At 42.0% G+C, this 21,562-nt stretch overlaps 1 protein-coding gene and 1 non-coding gene across 10 annotated transcripts in view; one reads left to right on the top strand and one right to left on the bottom strand.

Annotated features, from left to right (window-relative positions):
* Positions 1–21,562, bottom strand: part of LOC745383 (Krueppel-like factor 5) — a 75,565-nt gene that overhangs the window by 45,707 nt on the left and 8,296 nt on the right. For 4 of the 9 annotated variants that reach the window (XR_010158827.1, XR_010158828.1, XM_063815270.1 and 1 more), the window contains 3 exons: positions 13,251–14,060; positions 12,719–12,912; positions 1,132–1,231 (listed from right to left, as the gene is read on the bottom strand). The gene's annotated coding sequence lies outside the window, so the exon portion shown is untranslated. Of the gene's footprint in view, positions 1–1,131; positions 1,232–1,667; positions 1,771–12,718; positions 12,913–13,250; positions 14,061–21,562 lie in introns of all 9 variants that reach the window. The other 5 variants (XM_063815274.1, XM_063815280.1, XR_010158829.1 and 2 more) reach the window with 4 other exon arrangements.
* Positions 14,128–14,201, top strand: TRNAN-AUU (transfer RNA asparagine (anticodon AUU)). Its single transcript has one exon. It is a non-coding gene; the product is annotated as a tRNA-Asn (tRNA).

Genomic DNA, 21,562 nt, shown 5'->3' with positions numbered 1-21,562 from the left:
ATTAACTCTGGTTAGCCCAGATTTGCTTCAGCCTAAAGCCCAACATCTCTTCTGCAGCGTGGTATCCTTCAGTTGCTCATACTTGAGCCAATAGAGGTGGGAGGGGAGATGGAGAAGACTGGTTTTATTTGAGCTTGTGAAAATGGCTTTTTATCAAGTTCAATGTCATAAGTTTTCTTCCACAGGAAAGTAGAATATATTTTCTGGTGAGCAATAGTTTTTTATTATATAGAAATGGTTCCTAATTCTTAGCAGACAGGGATTTGAGAAAACAGGGGAGTTCTCCCAAGTCACAACAAATAATGTGATGGTCAACGTGATAGACTATTGTACGCTTTGATAGCTAGTTTCAGACTGATTTTCTGACACATGAGAGAGGAGCAGTGCCTGCTGCCCATGGAAGGCGATTTGCTGGGAGGAGGAACACAAACATCCCCAAAGGCTACCAGGTCAACTGTCATTTTCAAAATTACCATTAAAAGTAGGCTGGTGGGCCGGGCACAGTGGCTCATGCCAGTAATTCCAGCACTTTGGGAAGCCGAGGTGGTCGTATTACAAGGTCAGGAGTTCGAGACCAGCCTGGCCAACATGGTGAAACCCCATCTCTACTCGAAATACAAAAGCTAGCCAGATGTGGTGGCTGGTGCCTGTGGTCCCAGCTACTCAGGAGGCTGAGGCAGGAGAATTGTTTGAGCCCAGGAACAGAGGTAGCAGTGAGCCGAGATTGTGCCATTGCACTCCAGCCTGGGCGACAGAGTGAGACTCCGTCTCAAAACAAAAAACAAACAAACAACAACAAAAAAACAAAAAAAACCCCACAATAATTAGCTGAGTGTGGTGGTAGGTGCCTGTAGACCCAGTTAACTGGGGGTTGAGGGCAGGAGAATCGCTTGAACCCGGGAGGCTGCAGTAAACCGAGATGAAGCCACTGCACTCCAGCCTGGGCTGCAGAGCAAGACTCTATCTCAAAAAAAAAAAAAAAAAAAAAAGTAGGCTGGGCATGGTGGCTCATGCCTATAATCCTAGCATTTTGGGAGGCTAAGGTGGGAGGATCACCTGAGGTCAGGAGTTTGAGACCAGCCTGGGCAACATAGTAAGACCCTGTCACTACAAAAAATAAGAAACAATTACCTAAGCATGGTGGTGTATGCCAGTAGTCCAGAAATTCAAGATTACAGTGTACTATGGCACCACTACACTCCATCCTGAGCAACAGACAAAGACCTTGTCTCTGAAAAAAAAGAAAAGAAAAAAATTATTATTAAAAGTAATAAGAATAGAAAACATAGGCTGTGTATGCTAGATTAACAAAACATTCCCCCTACAAAAGGGGGAAATTTCAATTTTCTATGAAGTTTGAAATCTATAATCATCTGGCATTATTTCCAGGCATGTAGAAAAAAATTCATTTGTCTTTTCATCTGGATTAGTTTGTCTCCATCAGTGTGTACATCAAAAGTACCTGGGGGTTCTGTGGGTTTGGGGAACATTTTTTTGTTTGCTTGTTTGTTTGTTTTCAAAATATATGGTAGTATCCCACCACAAATCTATACTAAAATAAAATTTTGGAGTGTATGTCAAATAAATGTGCACTTTGAAAAATTCCCCAAGTAAATTTTGAGATTGGCTCTTGATTCAGTGACACTAATATAAACACTTTCACTTACTTTTGAATTTTGTGGTGACCAATCTTAAGATTTGAAGCCTACACCTTCTTAACTTGGTACATGGGGGCACAAAAGGAGAGAGAGTATAAATGCTGAGGATGACCTTAACAAAAGTGAACACAAAATTAAGAGATGTGAACCCAAAATAAAAGAAGCAAAGAACTCTGTCTTCCCTTGTCATCTTTAACTCTGCTCTATCTTGATTCTTCTCTGTGTTTTTCACAGGCTCTTCTTCCTATACCCACTCTGTAAAGTGATTTACCCCATAGCTCTCCACCCCTTTCACCTTGGATCTCTGGTCAGATAATCTCACCTTCCTCTGTGGCTTCAAAGCCATATACATTTGACTTCTGAATTCATCTGCTACGGCAGCCATAACAAAGTACCACAGACTGACTTGGGTGGCTTAAACAACAGAAATGTATTTTCTCACAGCTTTGGAGGCTGAAAGTCCAAGAGAAGGTATTTGTGGCTTTGGTTTCTTCTGGGGCCTCTCTCCCTGGCTTGTAGATGGCTGTCTTTAGCCTGTGTCCTTACAGGACCTTTCCTCTGTGCTGGCACTTCTGGTGTCTCTTCCCCTTCTTACAAGGACATCAGTTCTGTAGAATCGGGGAAGTGAGGGGCGCCTCTGCCCGGCCGCCCCTACTGGGAAGTGAGGAGCCCCTCTGCCCGGCCAGCCGCCCTGTCCGGGAGGGAGGTGGGGGGTCAGCCCCCCGCCCGGCCAGCCGCCCCGTCCGGGAGGGAGGTGGGGGGGGTCAGCCCCCCGCCCGGCCAGCCGCCCTGTCCGGGAGGTGAGGGGCGCTTCTGCCCGGCCGCCCCTACTGGGAAGTGAGGAGCTCCTCTGCCCGGCCACCACCCCATCTGGGAGGTGTACTCAACAGCTCATTGAGAACGGGCCATGAAGACAATGGCGGTTTTGTGGAATAGAAAGGGGGGAAAGGTGGGGAAAAGATTGAGAAATCGGATGGTTGCCGTGTCTGTGTAGAAAGAGGTAGACATGGGAGACTTTTCATTTTGTTCTGTACTAAGAAAAATTCTTCTGCCTTGGGATCCTGTTGATCTGTGACCTTACCCCCAACCCTGTGCTCTCTGAAACATGTGCTGTATCCACTCAGGGTTGAATGGATTAAGGGCGGTGCAAGATGTGCTTTGTTAAACAGATGCTTGAAGGCAGCATGTTCGTTAAGAGTCATCACCACTCCTTAATCTCAAGTACCCAGGGACACAAACACTGCGGAAGGCCGCAGGGTCCTCTGCCTAGGAAAACCAGAGAACTTTGTTCACTTGTTTATCTGCTGACCTTCCCTCCACTATTGTCCTGTGACCCTGCCAAATCCCCCTCGGCGAGAAACACCCAAGAATGATCAATAAAAAAGAAAAAAAAAAAAAAGACTACTTTAAAAAAAAAAAAAAAATCTCATCAGATTCATCTTATTTTGATAGGAATATTGAGTTAGGTGACTAGAAAGATATAGGGAATCTTGACTTGAACAAGAATTCTGAGAAAGTCTCAAGATTTCTTGCTGGTCAAGCTGGAAAATAATTTGTACCAAATGATACCACACAAGATTAATTCATAATATTTAAATGACAGTGCCCTAAGGGTGCTGGTGAGCCTAGAGGAAAGTTTCTAAAGATATTTCTTTGCCTGTGCCCTTAGCTCTGTATTATCCAAATATGTTACACAACAATTCAGATGAAGGTATAGAAATCATGCACAATTAAAATGCCAATGAATGTTTAAAATCTTAGAATATGGCAAATAACTGGCACTGTGCTGGCTCATGATAAATATATGTTTGACTTTCTAAAATGAATGAATGAATGAATGAATGGCTTATACAGATTTGAAAAGGAACTAACACTAAAGAAATCACATGTAATGGGATAAGTTTAAGATCCTGCACTAGTATCCAAAACTAAATACTAAAGCACAACACACAAGAGGAGAGATTTTACTGAGAAGTTTAATTGGAGATAGTCATTCCCCATCCCTGAAAAAAAAAAAAAAAAAGATACATAAACAAAACAACTCATATCCTACCTTTAGACTGCATTAATAGAAACATAATACCTAGAATGAAGGAGATGATAGTTTACTTTGCACTATCAGGTCACATCGGGGGTGTTTTGTTCAATTCTGGATGCTACACACTGAACTGACTTCAGGAAAAATAGAACAGTGAATAGGCTAAACAGCATGTGATGTGAGAAATAATTTATTGTGTCTGATTATCATTATAATCATAAAAAGATCTAAGTGCCAAGTGCTTTACATGCATTTTCTCGTTTAGTTCTCACAACATTTTGCCTATGAGGCAAGTACTATTATTATCCCCATTTCACAAAAAGAAAATAAAGGCTGAGAGAGGCCAGGCAACTTGCCCAAAGTCAGAGAGGTGATGGGGGGTGGGCAGCCAGGAATCTCAACAAGGCTTCTCTTGTTCTAGAGCCAACACACATAGGAAGGGGAGACAGAGCCGGGTGCAGTGGCTCATGTCTGTAATCCCAGAGCTTTGAGAGACCAAGGCCGGAGGATCACTTGAGGCCAGGTGTTCAAGACCAGCCTGGGTGACATAGCAAGACCGCCATCTCTACAAAAAAATTAAAAATTAGCTGGGTGTGGTGGCACATGCCTGTAGTCCCAATTACTCAGGAGGCAGAGGTGGAAGGATTGCTTGAGCCCAGGTGTTTGAGGCTGCAGTGAGCTATAATTGTGCCACTGCACTCCAGCCTGGGTGACAGAATGAGACACTGTCTGAAAAAAAAGAGGAGAAGACAAATATTAGAAAGACTACCACTTGGAAATAGGATTGGTGCATAGTCATACTGACTATAAAAGGGAGCACTAAAACCAAAGAATGGGAAAATTGGCCCGTTACGTGGAAAAATGTACAGTAATTCTTTTAGGTGTCTCACACAGATCCCTTCCCAGGCTTTTCAACCCCATTTCAAATCAAATTGATTATTTCCTTGAACAAGGGCAATTATATTAATTGCAAAGAGTTTTCTGTTTGCCATCTACCAAAGGTTACAGCTCAAACATTTAAGGTAGTGTCTTTCTGTTGGCCACATTTCTATGTCTCTTTCTATTTCTGTTCCTATTAACTACTGCATGGATCTGAATAATGCAAATATTAAAGATGTTAGCTTTGACTTTACAAAATATATCAGCTATAGGTGCCCTTGAAAGCCAGGACTTGCTCCTTCCCTTGGTGCCACCTTGAAACCAGGATGGGAAATTTGCAGGTCACCCTAGGTTTTGAAAAGAAGCGATCCATTTCCAAGTTGCAATCTACTTGAAATAATCTCCCCAGTTACGTGGAAGTAATTTATTCCATATTTACTTTCTGCTTTGGACTATCAAATATCTCTTCCTCTTACCCCCGGGGGCAGCATTTGGGATTAAAAAACTTCTACTACCTGCCCTGCTGGGGCTGTATTATTTAACTCTTTCATGCCTATTTAAGAGCAGGCAAAATTTGCAGCAAATGATAACTGAAGTCCCTACTAGCCCTAAGATGTATTATTCTACGTTAACTTTATTTGTTTTAGATGTACTCTATTTCCAAAACTGTTTATTATTTTTAGCAACATTTTTTTAACAACACTGAGGCTGACCTATATATAAAGTTAAGCAGCTGAAAGTAAAATATTTAAGTAACAAGTTGACCCATGCAATGCCAAACTAAAGAGTAGATGTATTGTTTATTCCAGGGTCAGACGAAGCTCAAGTGGTGCTAAACCTAGAGGTCCCCTCATTTGGGTCAAGTCTCACTTTCCACATGAATGGATTGCCACCAATGAAGGCAGCCAGGGGACTGTTTTGTTTCAAATTCCCTGTCCTGGGTGTAGCCCTCCAAATATCAGTGCTTGCTTGTTGAACTTCTTATGGAGAAGAAGAAAAGTCTTTTAAAAATAAATCTTGGACCCTCACATCTCAGAGCCATGGGCGAGCCTGACTTGCTTTTGTTTTTAATAATAGACTACCTTTTAGAGTTGTTTTAGGTTTACAGGAAAGTTAGGCAGAAAGTATGAAGAGTTCCCATATACCCTCTTCCTACCCTACCCCTACTCCCACAGTTTCCTCTATTATTAACATCTTGCATTGAACATGACTCTTTTTTTTTTTTTTTTTTTTTTTGAGACAAGGTCTTGCTATGTTGCACAACCTGGACTTGAACTCCTGGGCTCGACTGATCCACCCACCACAGCCTACGGAGTAGCTGGGACTACAGGAGCACCCCGTCAGGCCCAACTGAGCATGACCTTTTGACAGAGTAGTCCAGGTTTGCTATTCTTAAGTTCCCTGACCTTAAGATGGCAAAGAATACTGTAAGGCCCATCCCTGTTCCAAATAGGACTCACTCAATCTGTAGACCTTAACCAGCTTCTAGGGCTAAGGCATTCCTCCTACTAAGAAGCCTTTGTCACAACAACAGGAACCTGACCCAGACGCAACCTCCCCTAAAAACAAGCCAGACAAGAGAGTGGGCAGGGAGCAGACAGCAGGAACAGGCTCTGGCGAGGGCCTGAGAACAGCAAGTTTCAACGCGGTACTTTTGAAGAGATTGTTGGCTACATTATCTTATTTAATTACCGTGGCATAATCCTTACATGGCTAAACTATTTATCAAAAACAAGGCTGTGCAACAATTCAGCAAATGTCACTGTGTTGTTATTGGTGAAAGTTGCTCCCACAAACTGCTCTTTTGGGGTGTGCTGTGCTAGGAAGAGCCTTTTCCAGGTGCCTGGCCATTCTTCTGCACCAGTTTTTAATTGCTAATGAATTAAACTTTCCAAAGAGATAAGAATAATGTTGTTTTGTTTGCGCACAGATTGCATGACTAACAAGGACGATATAAATAAAACCATTCCAAGCTTTATCTGTGGGTGGACAACAGTGCCTGTGTTCAAGTGAAGCCTGAGATGGCTCCCACACAAGATTAGGTTGTTATTGAGGAAGCTGAGGCTTGCACACTGTTAAAAGCCTGAGCTAATATGTTCGCTTAAGACATTATGCCTAATTATGCTATGTGTCAGTAAGGGAACCTGTTCCCCAAACGTTAAACTATCCTGAAGCACCAGTGTGGGTCTGAGCCAAGTGGACTCTGTAGGATTCTGAGCTAACTATGCTCCATGGTGTTTATGAAAATGGGTAAGATCTGATCCTGGTGCATTCTCTACCTTCAGGATGATATGTATTCCTACTTGGACCAGTAACTATCTTAACAAATATATGTGAGGAGAAATGTTTGTGCTTTTATTTTTGGAAACTTACCATAAAAATCTGCAAACATTTCCTATAAAATGCAGAGTTCTCTGTCCATCAAGTTGTTTGGGGGCACTGAGGAAGGAGATGTTTATTTATGAGTTTGTTTCCAGTTCAAAAAAGGAATGCCTTCATGAGCAGGAGAAATGACTGAGGTCTGGATTTCTGAGTCATGATTTGGGCTTGGCTCGTGGTTTTAGGAGAGTTGAACATCCTTTAGCTAATGTTTCTTGTCTCTATGCGGGTGGGGTGTGCTATGATAAGAACACTAGCCTTGTTTTGGCTGAATGTTGAGTGCAAGAATCCTTTGCTGACGTAAGACCATCTAGAACTGCTAGAAATTCAGAATGGCTAGAAATGTATGTGTTGTGCGTGCCTTTCTCTTTGTTCCAACCCTAACCTTAATTGTGTGTGTGTGTGTGTGCACGCACACGCGGTCGAGTCAAGCACGGTAGAAATCTGAGGCACTGGTAGCCCACTGGGATGCCTTTGTCTGGGATTCACTCACCATCAGTCAAGAGGCTTCAAAAATTAATTTAATTTGATTAATGGGAGATTGAAATCCCACACCAAGGCCTTAGGAAATCTCATGGTGAATTAAGTCACATGGATCATTTCATACCTCAAACTTCCTGTGGCTTCCAGGGAGAATCCATAATCTCCAGGAGTTGGTGAGGCAATCATTCACCCCTAGACACATCTGGACTCTGACTGCAACAGGTAGAATCTTGACTCTGTCCAGCCATCCACATCTCTACTCCCAGCCTCTTTCCATATATTTTCCAAAATACTTAAAGTCACCCTGAATGCCCCTCTTAGCACTTAATGCTCAGTATCATCATTGAAGCTCATTTTACAATTTTTCAATGTGTCTAGAAGCGTGCTCATTATTTCCTAAAACAATATCCTTTTCCCTGCACCCCACATTTCTTCCTAGAGGACGCCCATTCTCTCCTTTCCCTTCCATCAGAGCTCTAACCAAAGCCCATGTTGCTCCCTACTCTCTGACTTCAATTCCTCATTCTTCCTCATTCTCACTTTCACTGATGCATGCTCTAATCACCTCAGTTCTCCTAGTCTTTCATCATTCTAACCCACTCATAAATACTATTTGTATTTGTTTACACACTCAGTCAAGAACTTTTTACTGTCATATCTGGCTCAACATTTTTCCTGCCTCTGTGTCAATTTGGTTCCCTTTTTTGTTCTAAATGTATCATCCACTATTCATCCTTTCATCTAAATCCATCTTTCCATCCATCTACTTCACAATTATTTATGGAGCACCTAATGGGCTTTATGGACTGCTTTAAGCACTGAGAATAAGAAGGTGAATAGGTGGCAGCCCCTATTCCCAAGGAGTTCACAGGGGAAGATGGATGCACATACATCACATGTGGTTAATTATCTGGGTGTGATAAAGGCAATGAGAGAGGAGCACAGAGGACCAGTCTAGACCAGGGCAGGGGAAGGTAATCAGAGCAGTCAGCTCCTCCTCCCCAGCCAGGCTGGTCTTTCTGCAAAACCATCACGCCTCAGTTCATGGCTTCCCATGCCGTGTACCTGAAATGCCCTTTCTATCCAAATCTTGGCTATTTTACAAGATCAGAGGTATTTTACCTCTACCTCTGGGAACTTCTGGACTTATTCATAGCATCCAATTTAGGAATTGTTTGATACATGATGCTTTGCCTTCTCAAATAGGTTACGGCTTCGAATTTAAGGAGAGATCATTGTGTCTCAGTACTTTTGTGTTCCTTACAGTGTGCTACCAAAAACAATGAATTAAAAAACAGCACATGGATAATTCATTCCTAGATTTTCCTGACCATCTTACCTTTTCTGCCAACATGAGTAACACCTTATCTATATGCAATAGGCACTTAATAAAATAAAGACATTGTGAGACATTGGAAAGAATATGAACTTCAAACTCAAGTTCAAATTCTAATTCAATTACTGGCTATTTGGACTTAGGCAACTTTATCTTTTCTGAGCCTCAGGCTCCTTAAATGCAAAATGAGGACTAATAACACAAACTTTATTTCTATTTAGGGGACGATTAAATGAATCTGTATATGTAAAATGCCTAGCACTGTGCTTTGCATATATTAAGGAATCAAAATATGCTAGATCCTGTCCCTCCCTCTATTCTTCGTCCCCTCTCCATCCCCACCCCTTCATGCCAGGCAAAATTTGGCAAGAAGCAATAGAGACATTTAAAACTTTAACACCTGCATGCTTTTGGTTGCAAAACAGTGCTTAAGCTTTTCTCAAACTCCCAACATAAAGCCTGGGAAGGACCTAGATTTGTTCATCACACCCAGCTTGTCACAGGGAAAATCTTGGTGTATGTATTACTCAGTCTTATTATGTGGGCATAAATGTGATAAAAGTTCTGTGATCTTTGAATTTTATGGCTCTCAAAAACATGTGACACTCTACATTTTTTACTGCCCTTCGTCAGTCAGCTGATTTTGAGACCTAGGGAAACCCCTGTACGTTCTTCGACCCATAGAAAGGGTTAAAGATTCCTACTACAAAAGGACTCAGTGTTCTAACCCTAAATGTCTTGGGAACATGGCCTGGAAAGGCTGAGGGCCATTGCATTACACAATTACCTATTTGCTGGAGACAGTATATTTAATAACTAATCATCTAATCTAATAATACTGAAGAATATCAGACTCAAAGGTCAAGTGTTTAAGATTAGGGAGAAAGCAGCCTTAAAAGTACATTTTAAAGAGCCTCACAGGTCAACAAGTCAGCCTTAGAGCCTGCCATGCAACCACCACTTCCAGGCTGCTAGGGGAATCAGAAATGTCACTACCTTTCAAACTTAGAATATTGATTATATCCACTCTACTCATAGGGGCTTTATTCCATGACATCTCTTAGTTAGCAATTTAAGAAAATGATTTCATCCTATATAATGCCAGATTAGCTCAATGACAAAAAATGTTACACTAGGAGCTCTTCAATACACACTTGAGAGCTCTTACCCAAAATGTTATTTTCCCTCTGGACTTTCCTGTGTTGACAAGTTCTGTTTGCTTCCAATTGTGGTTCACTCTTGTGGATCTTTTTCTCAGAGACCTAAGTGATCACCATTCCTAGAGATATTTGTGGTACAAATTCTTTATTTTCAAGTTCTGAAAACCTCATACTAAAAAGTCACCCTTTATTTCTCACTTTTAAAAGCCTGAATGGGCACTCTTCCTCATCTTTCATGAAGTTAAAGTCTTGTCACAATTCAAATTCCCTAGATGAATCCCTTAAAGAATCACCACACAGTGCTGACTCTCCAATGTGCACACTTGACCAGCAGGACGTGTATGTTTATTTCAAATATTTGAGTCCTTTTGCTTGATCTTTTCATAAGTTGCTCTCACTTCAGTCCCCTGATGGCTTTAAATCTTGGTACTTTGCTCACAATTTCTCAGAGTAGAACATTTTTAGAGAAAGATCTAGACATCTCTGCTTTTTCTAGGAAAAATAAAAACATAAAAACTAAAAACCCTGCAACTCTCAGGATAGACCGGATTATGCTGAGGTAACAAATTAACCCTAAAATCCCAGTGGATCATCAAAACAAAGGTTTCTATTTTGTTTCACTACATGCTCATCACAAGTTAGTGAGATGCTCTGCTCCTAGGGCTACTCAGGCACCAGGAGCAACTCCAGGTAGTTCCTCAGTGACCCAGGTTGAAGGTGATTACACCATCTGGTCATGTCCCTACTGTAGAAGACAAAGAGGACCTCATAGCATTCTTCTATGCCTAGGCCCAGAATGAACATTGTCCCACTTCAGTTTATAGCCCATCAGCTAGTGCAAGTCACAAGTCCCCTAAGTGCCAGGAAATGGGGTCTTTTCTGTGTGCAGAAATAAGAGAAGAACAAAAAAAGTATGCAAACACACTCACATCACCATTGCCTACATTAAGATTTTATGCTTCAAGAAGAGTGAAGCCAACAGAAAAGGCTGAACATAAAGGAAATCTCTAAGCCTGGACACCCGGTGGATCCAGAATAACCAAAACATAATTAAAATACTTACTGAGTACTTACTGAGTACTTTTCTCAAGATTAATGCAAATTTCTATTCTGCCTTTAATTCCTTGATTTTTAAAAATATTTTAAGATTTTTGCCAAGCTTTTACATTTTAGGTTATAAAAGAATTTCCAAGGCCTGGTATGGTGGCTCATGCCTGTAATCCCAACACTTTGAGAGGCCAAGATGAGAGGATCACTTGAGCCCAAGAGTTCAAGACCAGCTTGGGCAACATAGTGAGATCCCAACTCTACAGAAGATAATAAAATTTAAAAATTAGGAGGGCATAGTGGCATGTGCCTGTAGTACCAGCTACTCAGGAGGCTGAGGTGGGAAGGTCACTTGAGCCCAGGTGGTTGAGGGTGCAGTGAGCTATGATGGCACCACTGCACTCCAGCTTGGGCAACAGGGCAAGACCCTGTCCAAAAAAAAAAAAAAAAAAAAGAAAGAAAAGAAAAGAAAAGGAAAAAGAAATGATCTTCCAAGAAGAAAGGTTGATACTAATTTTTAAATGTAAGGTCAATCACTACTTGGTTCACATTAAATTTTCTAGCAAATCTTGGGTTCCTCGTTTGCAAGATTTGCTTCTGATTTGCTAGATTTGCTTCCTGATTTCCCTTGGTTTGCTTCTCTTTGTTCAGAAGATAAATTCACACTCAAAGTAGCACAGGGCCTGACATAGATGTAAATGCTAAGCATATATACCAATGCTTAGGAATAACAAATAAATGAGTGTGAAATTAGAAGCATCACTACCAAGAATATTTATACAAATATCTAGACTTATACTCCATGCTACAACAATAAAATCCAAAATCAATGTGTCTTACCTTTTGCATATGATCATTAATGCCAAAGGGCAGTACTGATTTCATTAAAAGAACAATTAGAAAAAATGAAGAGAGATTTTCCTGTTTTCCTCCAATTTTGAATCTATCCTCCTTTTCCCATTTTCCCCATTTTCACAGATTCTTATGATAAAGTTTTCATTTCTCAAGGAGCCAACGTCACCCCAGACTCACACAAGGGAACACAACTGTGTTATCATTGCTTGTCTGAAGGAAGGGAAGTCACCAATCCTACTTCGAACAGGAAACCTTGTGGAAAATAATTGTGAATGTAGAGCACACCTGAGCAGAAAAAAAATGCTGACCAGAACTGTGCAATAAGTTTCTTCCATGTTGAAAGAGTTTGACTTACAACTCAGCCATTCTCTGCTGCTTATATAAGAGCAAAGTCACGTCAAAAAAGAAGCCAAAGGAAACAGAATGTTCTCCATTGCAAGAATGACTGAAGTTTCGCCAATTAAACTTTTCCTTAGGCACGAACATAAGTAATAACCTAACACATCCTGAGTACTACTTTGTGCTATGCAGCCTGCTAAACACACTACATGCATTAAGGTTCTTGAAAGTGGAAGTAACGCTCCCAGTATTTGTGCAGGATAAAAAGAAAATATTAAATTATTTGTTTTTGTTTATTTTGTAACCTTATTATTTAGTTTACTTTTTTGCATTTTATTATTTACATCATACTGTATATAGTATATCGGTACCTATATAAAATAAATATATACTTGCACACACATATGTCGAGAGCATACAAATAGCAGTTGCAGCTCAGTTTATTTTTAATCGATGAGAAAGGACTATTATTATTATTGTTAGTTATCATTATTCCTGTTTACAGAAAAGGAAACTGAGGCTTAAAGAGGTTAAAAGGACTTACCCAAAGTGTCAAAGTTGGTAAATGGCAGAGCTGGAATTCAAAGAGTCTGATTCCAAAGTCTATATAGTCCGGCGTGATCATTAAAGGAATTCCTTGTGTTCAAAGAGCGGTGCTTGAAAACCAAGCTCATTTGTGCCTGCAGAAATGCCAACCTCTGGGGTAGAAGAAATGTCATACTTTGATCATCTTCCACACTGAATTAGGAGGAAAAGCAGAAGAAAAGAAACTGAGGGTACCCTCCCAGCCCTACCCTCTGGCAGGCTCGAGTGTGTGTTGTCCCCACCCCCACTCTATCTGTCCATGTATTCTCATCATTCAGCTCCCACTTATAAGTGAGAACACAGAGGGTCATGATGATGCCACTCCTCCAAGGATTTCAGGCTTCCCAGACGCCTAGTTTTCTGTCTAGTTCTTCTGTGAGATCTTACACTTGGGGAGCTACACGTTCTCGCGTTTGGGGCTCTTTCAGGTTCTATCTCCATTTTCCCCTCAATTCCTCCCCATTCTGCTACAATAACAAAACAATTCTCACCTCCGGAAGATCCCGCCTCTGCCTCCGCACGAGCCTTTCAGGAGGTCTGAATGTCTGGTCCACCGCTCCCCGGCTTCTTTCCCCGCTTTTGCTTTTCCCTCCCCCCGCTCCCGCCCTCCCGCCTCACGACCCGACCACCGCCCAGCTGAGCCCCCTCGGCTCCACTGCGCAGAAGGTGCACTGGAGGCCCTGCCCGTTGCCCGCCCCGCGGGGTGCCGAGAAGTCAACCTGAATAAACGCCTTGTAAAAAGAACTTCCTAATGGAAAAAATATCTTATGATTTCCATTCTCAACGCTCTTCAGAGGACTAAAAGATAAAGGCCACGATGGATTCATTCAACAAGTCCTAATCCTGCGCCCTGGTGTGTGCCAGACCCTGCTCCCCGCGAGGGGATCCACGAGCGACCCTCACCACTATCCCTGCCCTGGTGGACCCTCCGTGCGGGACACAGCAACCGAAGATGGCAGCGGAAGCTCCTCAGCGCCCCGAAAGCGACTGGGCAGGGGGGCACAGGCTCCCTCACTGGGTGAAGGCCGCACAAAGAACCGGAAGAGCCATCCAGGTAGCTCACCCGGCGTTCAGCTTCCCTTAGGCCCCCCTGGCTGCTCGGGCCCGGATCGCGGACCGGGGCGTTTCCGGGGATTTCTGAAGCGGACGAGGAGCAGGGCGGGCGAAGGCCATTCGGCTCTCCTTCTGGCTCCAGAATCTCCCAACCCGCAGGTGTGCAGTGTGACCAGCGCGACTCACCACTCTAATCGCTCCGATTTTCCAAGGCCTTGCTCAGTAGTCCTGCCAGGCGGGCTCTGAGGCTGGAAGGGATTGGGGAGTTCGGTGAGTGCGCCCTGCCTATAGCGCCCAGTGGAATCACTAGTACCTGTCTCTGTGGCGCAATCGGTCAGCGCGTTCGGCTATTAACCGAACGGTGAGTAGTTCAAGACCACCCAGGGACGCCTGTTCTAGCTTTTAAAGCATTCATGTATTATCATCACTAGAGAATCTCCCCCTATTCTTCCCATAGTCCTAAGTCCGAAAGGTTGGTTCCAGGCCAGCCAGGGATATGCCCATTTCAGGAAGGTTTTTCTCTTCTCAGGATTCTAGTCACAGTTAACAGGGATCCCTATCAAGAGCCACCCCACTCAGAGATCCAATTCTGACAGAGCATCTCCCGAAATATCAGGTTGTCTTGTGCCTGAGTGCAAGAATCAGAGACCAAACAAGTCACTTCTGGTGCGATAAAATCCTCATGCCTGCCCCTTATAGGCTTGGATGGATTATAGACCAGCTTCCATTTTTTTCATTTTTAATAGGAGGCCTAGAGAGGTGTCCTATCCCCAGGATGGGCCTGGATTTAGTGATTGCTCAATCAATAATGCGACCAGTGGAATCATTGATCATCATAATAATCCTCTCCATCATTTTTGAAAACAGCATTTCCCCCCTCAGTTTGTACATGATTTACTTAACCCTTTTCAAAATGTGTTTGAAGAGATTGGCTTCATGATTTTAGGACTACAAAGAATCTTGAAACCATCATTCTTGTACATATATCTTTGACCACTGATATTTCTATAGTGTAGAGAACTAGATGTGCCACTGCTACATTACAGGCTTTTTAATTTTTATTTTTAGTTTTTATGACAGGGTCTCATTCTGTCTCTCAGGCTGGAGCACAGTGGCCCAACCATGTCTCATGGCAGCCTCGTCTTCCCAGGCTCAAGTGATCCTCCCATCTCTCAGCCTTCCCAGTAGCTGGGATTAGAGGCGCGGGCCACGGTGCCCTGCTAAATTTTGTATGTTCTGTAGAGAAGGGGTTTCAACATGTTGCGCAGGCTGGTCTCCAAACTCCTGGGCTCAAGCAGCTCCGAGGCCTCCCAAAGTGCCAAGATTTACAGGCATGAGCCACTGCAATGGACCTTACATAATGCCTCTAACTTCAGCACATTTAGCACATTTATCCTCTGCACGAGCGATACCAAATCATATTCCAATTTATTTCTCAACTCTCATACTGCCCCTTTCTTCATTTACTTGCTGGCACAACAAACTGTCTGCCACCCTACCCACCCCCACTTTATTTTAGACTAGGTCTCACTCTGTCACCCAGGATGGAGTGCAGTGGCTTGATCTCAGCTCACTACAACCTCCACCCCCTGGGCTCTAGTGATCCTCCCACCTCAGCCTCCAGAGTAGCTGGATCTATAGGCATGCACCACCACATTCACCTTTTTTTTTTTTTTTTAAGAGATAGGGTCTTGCTATGTCGCCGAGGTTGGTCTCCAACCCCTGGGCTCAGGAGATCCATCTGCCTCGGCCTCCCAAAGTGCTGGGATTTCAGGCATGAGCCACCGTGTTTGCCATGTGCCCATGATATTCTAATAAGGGGACAGGTTCCCTCCCGGCTTAACTAAGGGGACAATACAACAGAAGGACATGGTGGACATTACACACAGATATTCTGTTGCATAGGATGGACAGCTAAACTTCTAAGACATTTTATGTTTATTTTATTTTATTTTATTTTATTTTTCGCAACAAGGTCTTCCTCTGTTGTCCAGGCTGCAGTGCAGTAGCATGATCATAGTTCACTGTAGCCTCAAAATCCTGGGCTCAAGTGATCCTCCTGCCTCAGCCTTCCAAGTAGCTGCAACTATGGGTATGCACCATCATAGGTGGCTATTAAAAAATGATAATAATTCTGTAGAGATGTGATTTCACTATCTTGCCCAGGCTGGTCTCCAACTCCTGAGCTCAAGTGATCCTCCTACCTCAGTCTCCCAAAGTTTTGTGCTGAGATTACCGGCATGAGCCACCATGGTCAGCCCTGTTTCTTTTTAAAATTTATTTATTTTGGGACAGGGCCTCACTCTGTCACCTAGGCTGGAGTGTAGTGGCATGATGACGGCTCACTGCAGCCTCAACCTCCCTGGGCTCAGGTGATCCTCCCACCTCAGCCTCCTGAGTAGCTGGGACTAGCAGCATACACTATCATGCCTGGCTAATTTTTGTATTTTTTTGTAGAGATGGAGTTTCATCACATTGACCAGGCTGCTCTCCAGCTGAGCTCAAGCAATGCACCTGCCTTAGCCTCCCAAAGTGCTGGTATTACAGTCGTGAGTCACTGTGCCTGGCTTGTCATTGTCTCCTGTGGTGACCAAGTCACATGGGTCCAGAGAAGACAGATCACAGCGACTTCTTTGATAGCTTTCTGCCAAGTCGCTTATCCAAAGAAAGCAAAATCACAATGGTCCCAGATATTTTTTTTTCTCCTCCCCTTTCCTCTTTTCTTTATAAATCTTGATTTTACTTTTATTTGCTGAAAACAATCTAATGCCAGTTCTCCCTTCTATATTAATGGAGAATGAGCATGCAGATAAGTGTCTCTATATGATTCCTTGATAGATTTCTTTCAGAGGCTATGTCTATAAAAATTAGTCCATCTGAGACCCATCATTGGAGCCAATAGAATCCTGCACCTAACAGGCCCCTGGTGCAGACCTGGATCCTTAGAGCTATTGGCTCTTGTTCCCGCAGTTCTTCTGTTTTCATGAGCAGAAACTGAGCAATTTTGCTTTAAAATACTAAGTATGGTCATTGGACAAGTCCTTTCCTTCTCTCTCTCTCTCTCTCTCTCTCTCTCTCATGTTTGCATCATTGTTTTCTGCCATCAGTGGCATCAGTGTAGATTTCTGGTAAATATTATGGAATGAATTTCTCAGGACACTCTCTGTTGGGTGGTGTTTGGCAAGAATCCATCCGTTTGGTGATACCTGACAGCTAATCTAGTCTGTGAGTCTTTTTTGATTGTTTATTCATTGTCCTGAGGATAATTGTATTTCCTGATATTTGAGACTGCAGCAAATGGGAAGTTGCTCATATCTCATCTTTCCAATGTTTGGTAAAAATTTTATGGGCCCAGTAGCTGTCAATATCTGCAAGAGTGGCATCTCTATTATAAAGATGATCTTACTACTCAATGCCCCTCACCCCCAACCAAATTTCATTCCGTAGGAGCTCTTGGCCGTAACAAATTAATAGACCTAAAAGAGATCTTAGCACAGGAGGAAAACTGAATCTGCAGCATGTAAGGAACAGTTTTCTTTGATTCATATATTCAGGTTTCTAACTAGCTGAAAAATTCAAATATATGCCCTTTAAGGATGAAGTTTAAATCACACTACAGAAAGGAGAAAAAAAGAGTGATATGATCACAAGTAAGCAATGGAATCAGCAATTTGAGCACTTCTCACAACTACACAAATCAAATTTAACAATCTCTAGAACAGTAAGGAAGTTCAGCCCTTAATGAAAATGGATGAAAAGAAATTATTCATTCACTTTTATATGCCTGGAAGGAGAATGTCCTGCCAGACTCAAAAGGGGATCAAAGAATTACTCAGATTTTCAGCAGTGAGGGTTTTCCAAGGATCTAATGATGTTAATTTTTCAGTTTGTTTCCCTCATTCATAAGCATTGTTAATAGACACAATTGCCTCTGTTTTCACCTTAAATGATGTTACATAACCCATTTATTTGCTTTCAAATGCCCCCTGGTTTGGTGGAAGGAATTTTTCTAATGTATAAATATATTTTCTTATGAAACCAATTGGCATACTCTTTCAGTGGAGTGAATAGATAAATTAAGTCTCTAAAACTTTAAAGAAATTACTTCCTGATTATCTTAAGTACAGTAATAATCATATATATAAAATTAAAATAAGAAAATTAAGCAGGGTGTGGCAGCTCACAGCTGTAATCTAGCACTTTAGGCAGCTGAGGAGGGAAGATCGATTGAGGCCAGGGGTTCCATACCAGCCTGAGCAACCTAGTGAGACTCCTGTCTCTACAAATTTTTAAAAATTAGCTAATTAGGCCAGGCGCAGTGGCTCATGCCTGTAATCCCAGCACTCTGCGATGCCGAGGTGGGTGGATCACCTGAGGTCAGGGATTCCAAACCAGCCTGGCCAACATAGCGAAACCCCATCTCTACTAAAAATACAAAATTAGCTGGGTCTGGTGGCACATGCCTGTAATCCCAGCTACTTGGGAGGCTGAGGCAGGAAAGTCGCTTGAACCTGGGAGGCAGAGGTTGTAGTGAGCCGAAATCGCATCATTGCACTCTAGCCTGGGCAACAAAAACGAAACTCAGGCTCAATAGTAATAATAATAATAATAATAACAAGAATGCAAGGATGTAATAGTCCCTTCCCAAAACTAACCCCTGAGGAGCTAAGGGATGTATGCACACAAGTAACCGTGTTCTATTCAGGTGACCTTACCAAAGAGAAAGAAGTTTCAAAGCCCCCTTGGGCCCTCACTGCTGCCCAGATGTCTGGGAGTGTCAGCCACCTCTTGACCTCAATCCCCTGCTTCTTACCCCTTTCCCTAACATACAAGAAGCCAGAAATTTTTATTAACTTGAGATGTTTCTTTAGGACATTAGTTCACCATGTTCTTGGTTTACTAGCCCTCTTAAATAAAGTCACCTTCCCTGCCCCAACACCTTGTGTCTCCTGACTTCTTGGCTGTCATGCAGCAAGTAGGGTGAGATTTGGACTCAGTTACTTACTAATCCAGTAGGTAATATCTTTAAAAGGAGATAATTCTAGAAACTAGGAGACTGAATTATTCCACTTACAATTTCTTCGTAAATATATTTAGATGTCATCTAATACATGATGCCATCATCCTCTATTAAATGTCAGCTCAATGTGTAATTTCAAGATATATAGTTAATTTTAAAATCCATGACCAATATTAATGATTATATGGAGTTAATAATGGAGTTAATAATTTTGATAATAATAATAGAGTTAATAAATAATTAATTTCGATTGCCTTAAAATTAGTTAATAAATAATAATAAATAATTTTGATTGCCTTAAGATTCTCTCTCTATATTACTTTACTTGGAGAATAGTGTTGCTTGTTGAGTTCACAACATATATATGTGTGTATATACATATGTGTGTGTATATATATATGTGTGTATATATACACATATATATATACACACATATATATATATACATTTTTTTTCTGTTTTTGAGACAGAGTCTCACTCTGTCACCAAGGCTGGACTGCAGTAGTGCAATGATAGCTCACTGAAACTTCAGCCTCCAGAGCTCAGATGATCCTCCTGCCTCAGTCTCCCAAGTAGCTGAGACTATAGGTTCCCCCCACCACACCTGGCTAATTTTTATATTTTTAGTAGAAATGGGGTTTCACCATTTTGGCCAGGCTGATCTCAAACCCCTGACCTCAAGTGATCCGTCCACCTCATCCTTCCAAAGTGCTAGAATTACAGGCATGAGCCACCTCGCCTGGCCCTACGTATTGAATTTTTTTACGTGGCATTAGCTTTTAAATCAAAGCTACCACCAAAAGCCAGCTTTGCAAAGAGAGTATATCACTGAGAACCATGTACAACATGTAACACTGGTGAGTTTTAATTATACCTCAGTAAACTTGACTTAAAAAAAAAAGACATTCCCAGATTTTGGCACAACGAAAGCGTTATAATCTTCTATTCATTTCTGGCAAGAGTATAAATAAGTTCAAAAACTTTGGAAAATTGTTTGCCTGTATATTCTAGTGGTAAAACACACATACATATATGCTGTGACCCAGAAATTCAACTTTTCTACCCCATAGACTTGTGCTTTCCAATATGATAGCCACAAACCACGGGTAGCTATTGAACACTTGAAATCTTGCTAGTGTCACATGGGGTAATGATAATACCTTAAATATATTTAGTTGAATATATATTATAAAAAATAATTTCACCTCTTTCTTTTTACTTTTTAAAACATGTCTACTAATACATTTAAAAGTACATATATGCCTGGCATTATATTTCTATTGGAATTTCTATTTCTAGAGAAACATGTGAATATGGTTTACCAAAGACATGTAAAACAAATACATATTTATTCAAAATATTCCTAAACTATAAAGAATTCAAATGTCTGAGGAAAGAAAAGAAATTTTATGTGAGGAAAGTGAGTGCTTTCAAATTAACAAGCCCAGAGTTAGGCATTAAAATGAGACAGCAACAACGTCTTATGTCCCTGTTTTGAAGCCGTGTATTCATCTATTGAAACAGCTTGCTATCACCACAAGTGGCTATAAAGCAACCTAAACATGCTGCACTGGACACCATCTCTCACTCCCTGTAGCTGAACAATGTATAGCTAATCATTAATCAATGTTATTTCTGTAAACTTCAGGGAGTTCCTGACAAGCAATTTTGTACCAGCCAACTCCCCGTCTCCCTTTTTGGTCTTTAGAAACCTGCTTGTAACAAAGGGCAAATGGAGCCCACATCCAAGATTGCTTGGATCTGAGTCTTCCGGGCAAGTGTCCTCACATTGGCTCAAACAAACTTTTTAAATCATGTTTGTGCTTAAGCCCCTTCCTTCTAGGTCGACGTTTTTGGCCCAGGGAGCAGAATGCAGAGCGACTCATCTCTGACCATCTGACTGTCCTCTCAAAGGCCTCCAGGGTGGCTACATAGTAGTAAGAATTTGATTGGTGAGATCAGTTTGCAGTCCAGGAAGAGACAGTCTCCAGTGTGTGTCTTTGAAGAGGTGCTTTCTCTTCAGAGAGAGAGCGAGAGAGGGCAGGTTGGTTTTTGTGCCTCACACGGTGTGTATCACACAATGGAGTTATACATATTCAGCAGGTTTGGAGAAACGCCATTTCTGAGGGGTGTTGAGCTCATGTGCAACGGGTAAACATATATGTAACGTGCACCTCATCTTCACATTGGGAAGAGATTTTAGCATTAAAATTAGATGGAAATTGGCTCTTTATGTCAAAAGGTGAACTATAGGACATGAAGTCGGTTTGTGTGCAGTCCCTGTAACATGGCTGAAACTGGCTTGAGGTCTGCAGTTGCTTATCAGGAAAGAATGGAAGGGCACTCCTCTGTCCCATCAGAGGTCTGGTGATCTGGGTTGTAAATCCAGTTGAAAATTGCTGGGAAGATTTTGACAATTTGCCTGCTAGCTCCTATTGTTAAGGAGTTTAGCAAGAGTGTGGTTTTTCTTGTAGACACAGAAATTTAGGAAGTTGCTATGCCAGTCCAGCCCTGAATCCTTGACCCGTAGGTAACTTTTGTTTTCTTAACCTTAGAGTCTGTCTTAGTCTACAAGGTGACATCTATTTTTGTCTCTCAGACCACATTCCTCCTGGACTAGGTGCCTGGCCAGCTTTGAAATCCTCACGTTCTGACTCAGAGAAACAGACGGGCAGTAAGTGGTGAATCCTCCTGAAATCTGGACCTTCCCACTCTTTGGTTGAAGGCCTG

The sequence above is a fragment of the Pan troglodytes genome, chromosome 1 (assembly GCF_028858775.2).
Source record: "Pan troglodytes isolate AG18354 chromosome 1, NHGRI_mPanTro3-v2.0_pri, whole genome shotgun sequence".
NCBI classification, from domain to species: domain Eukaryota; kingdom Metazoa; phylum Chordata; class Mammalia; order Primates; family Hominidae; genus Pan; species Pan troglodytes.
The sequence above is the reverse complement of the archived record's forward strand: the minus strand, read 5'-3'. Positions and strand labels throughout refer to the sequence as shown.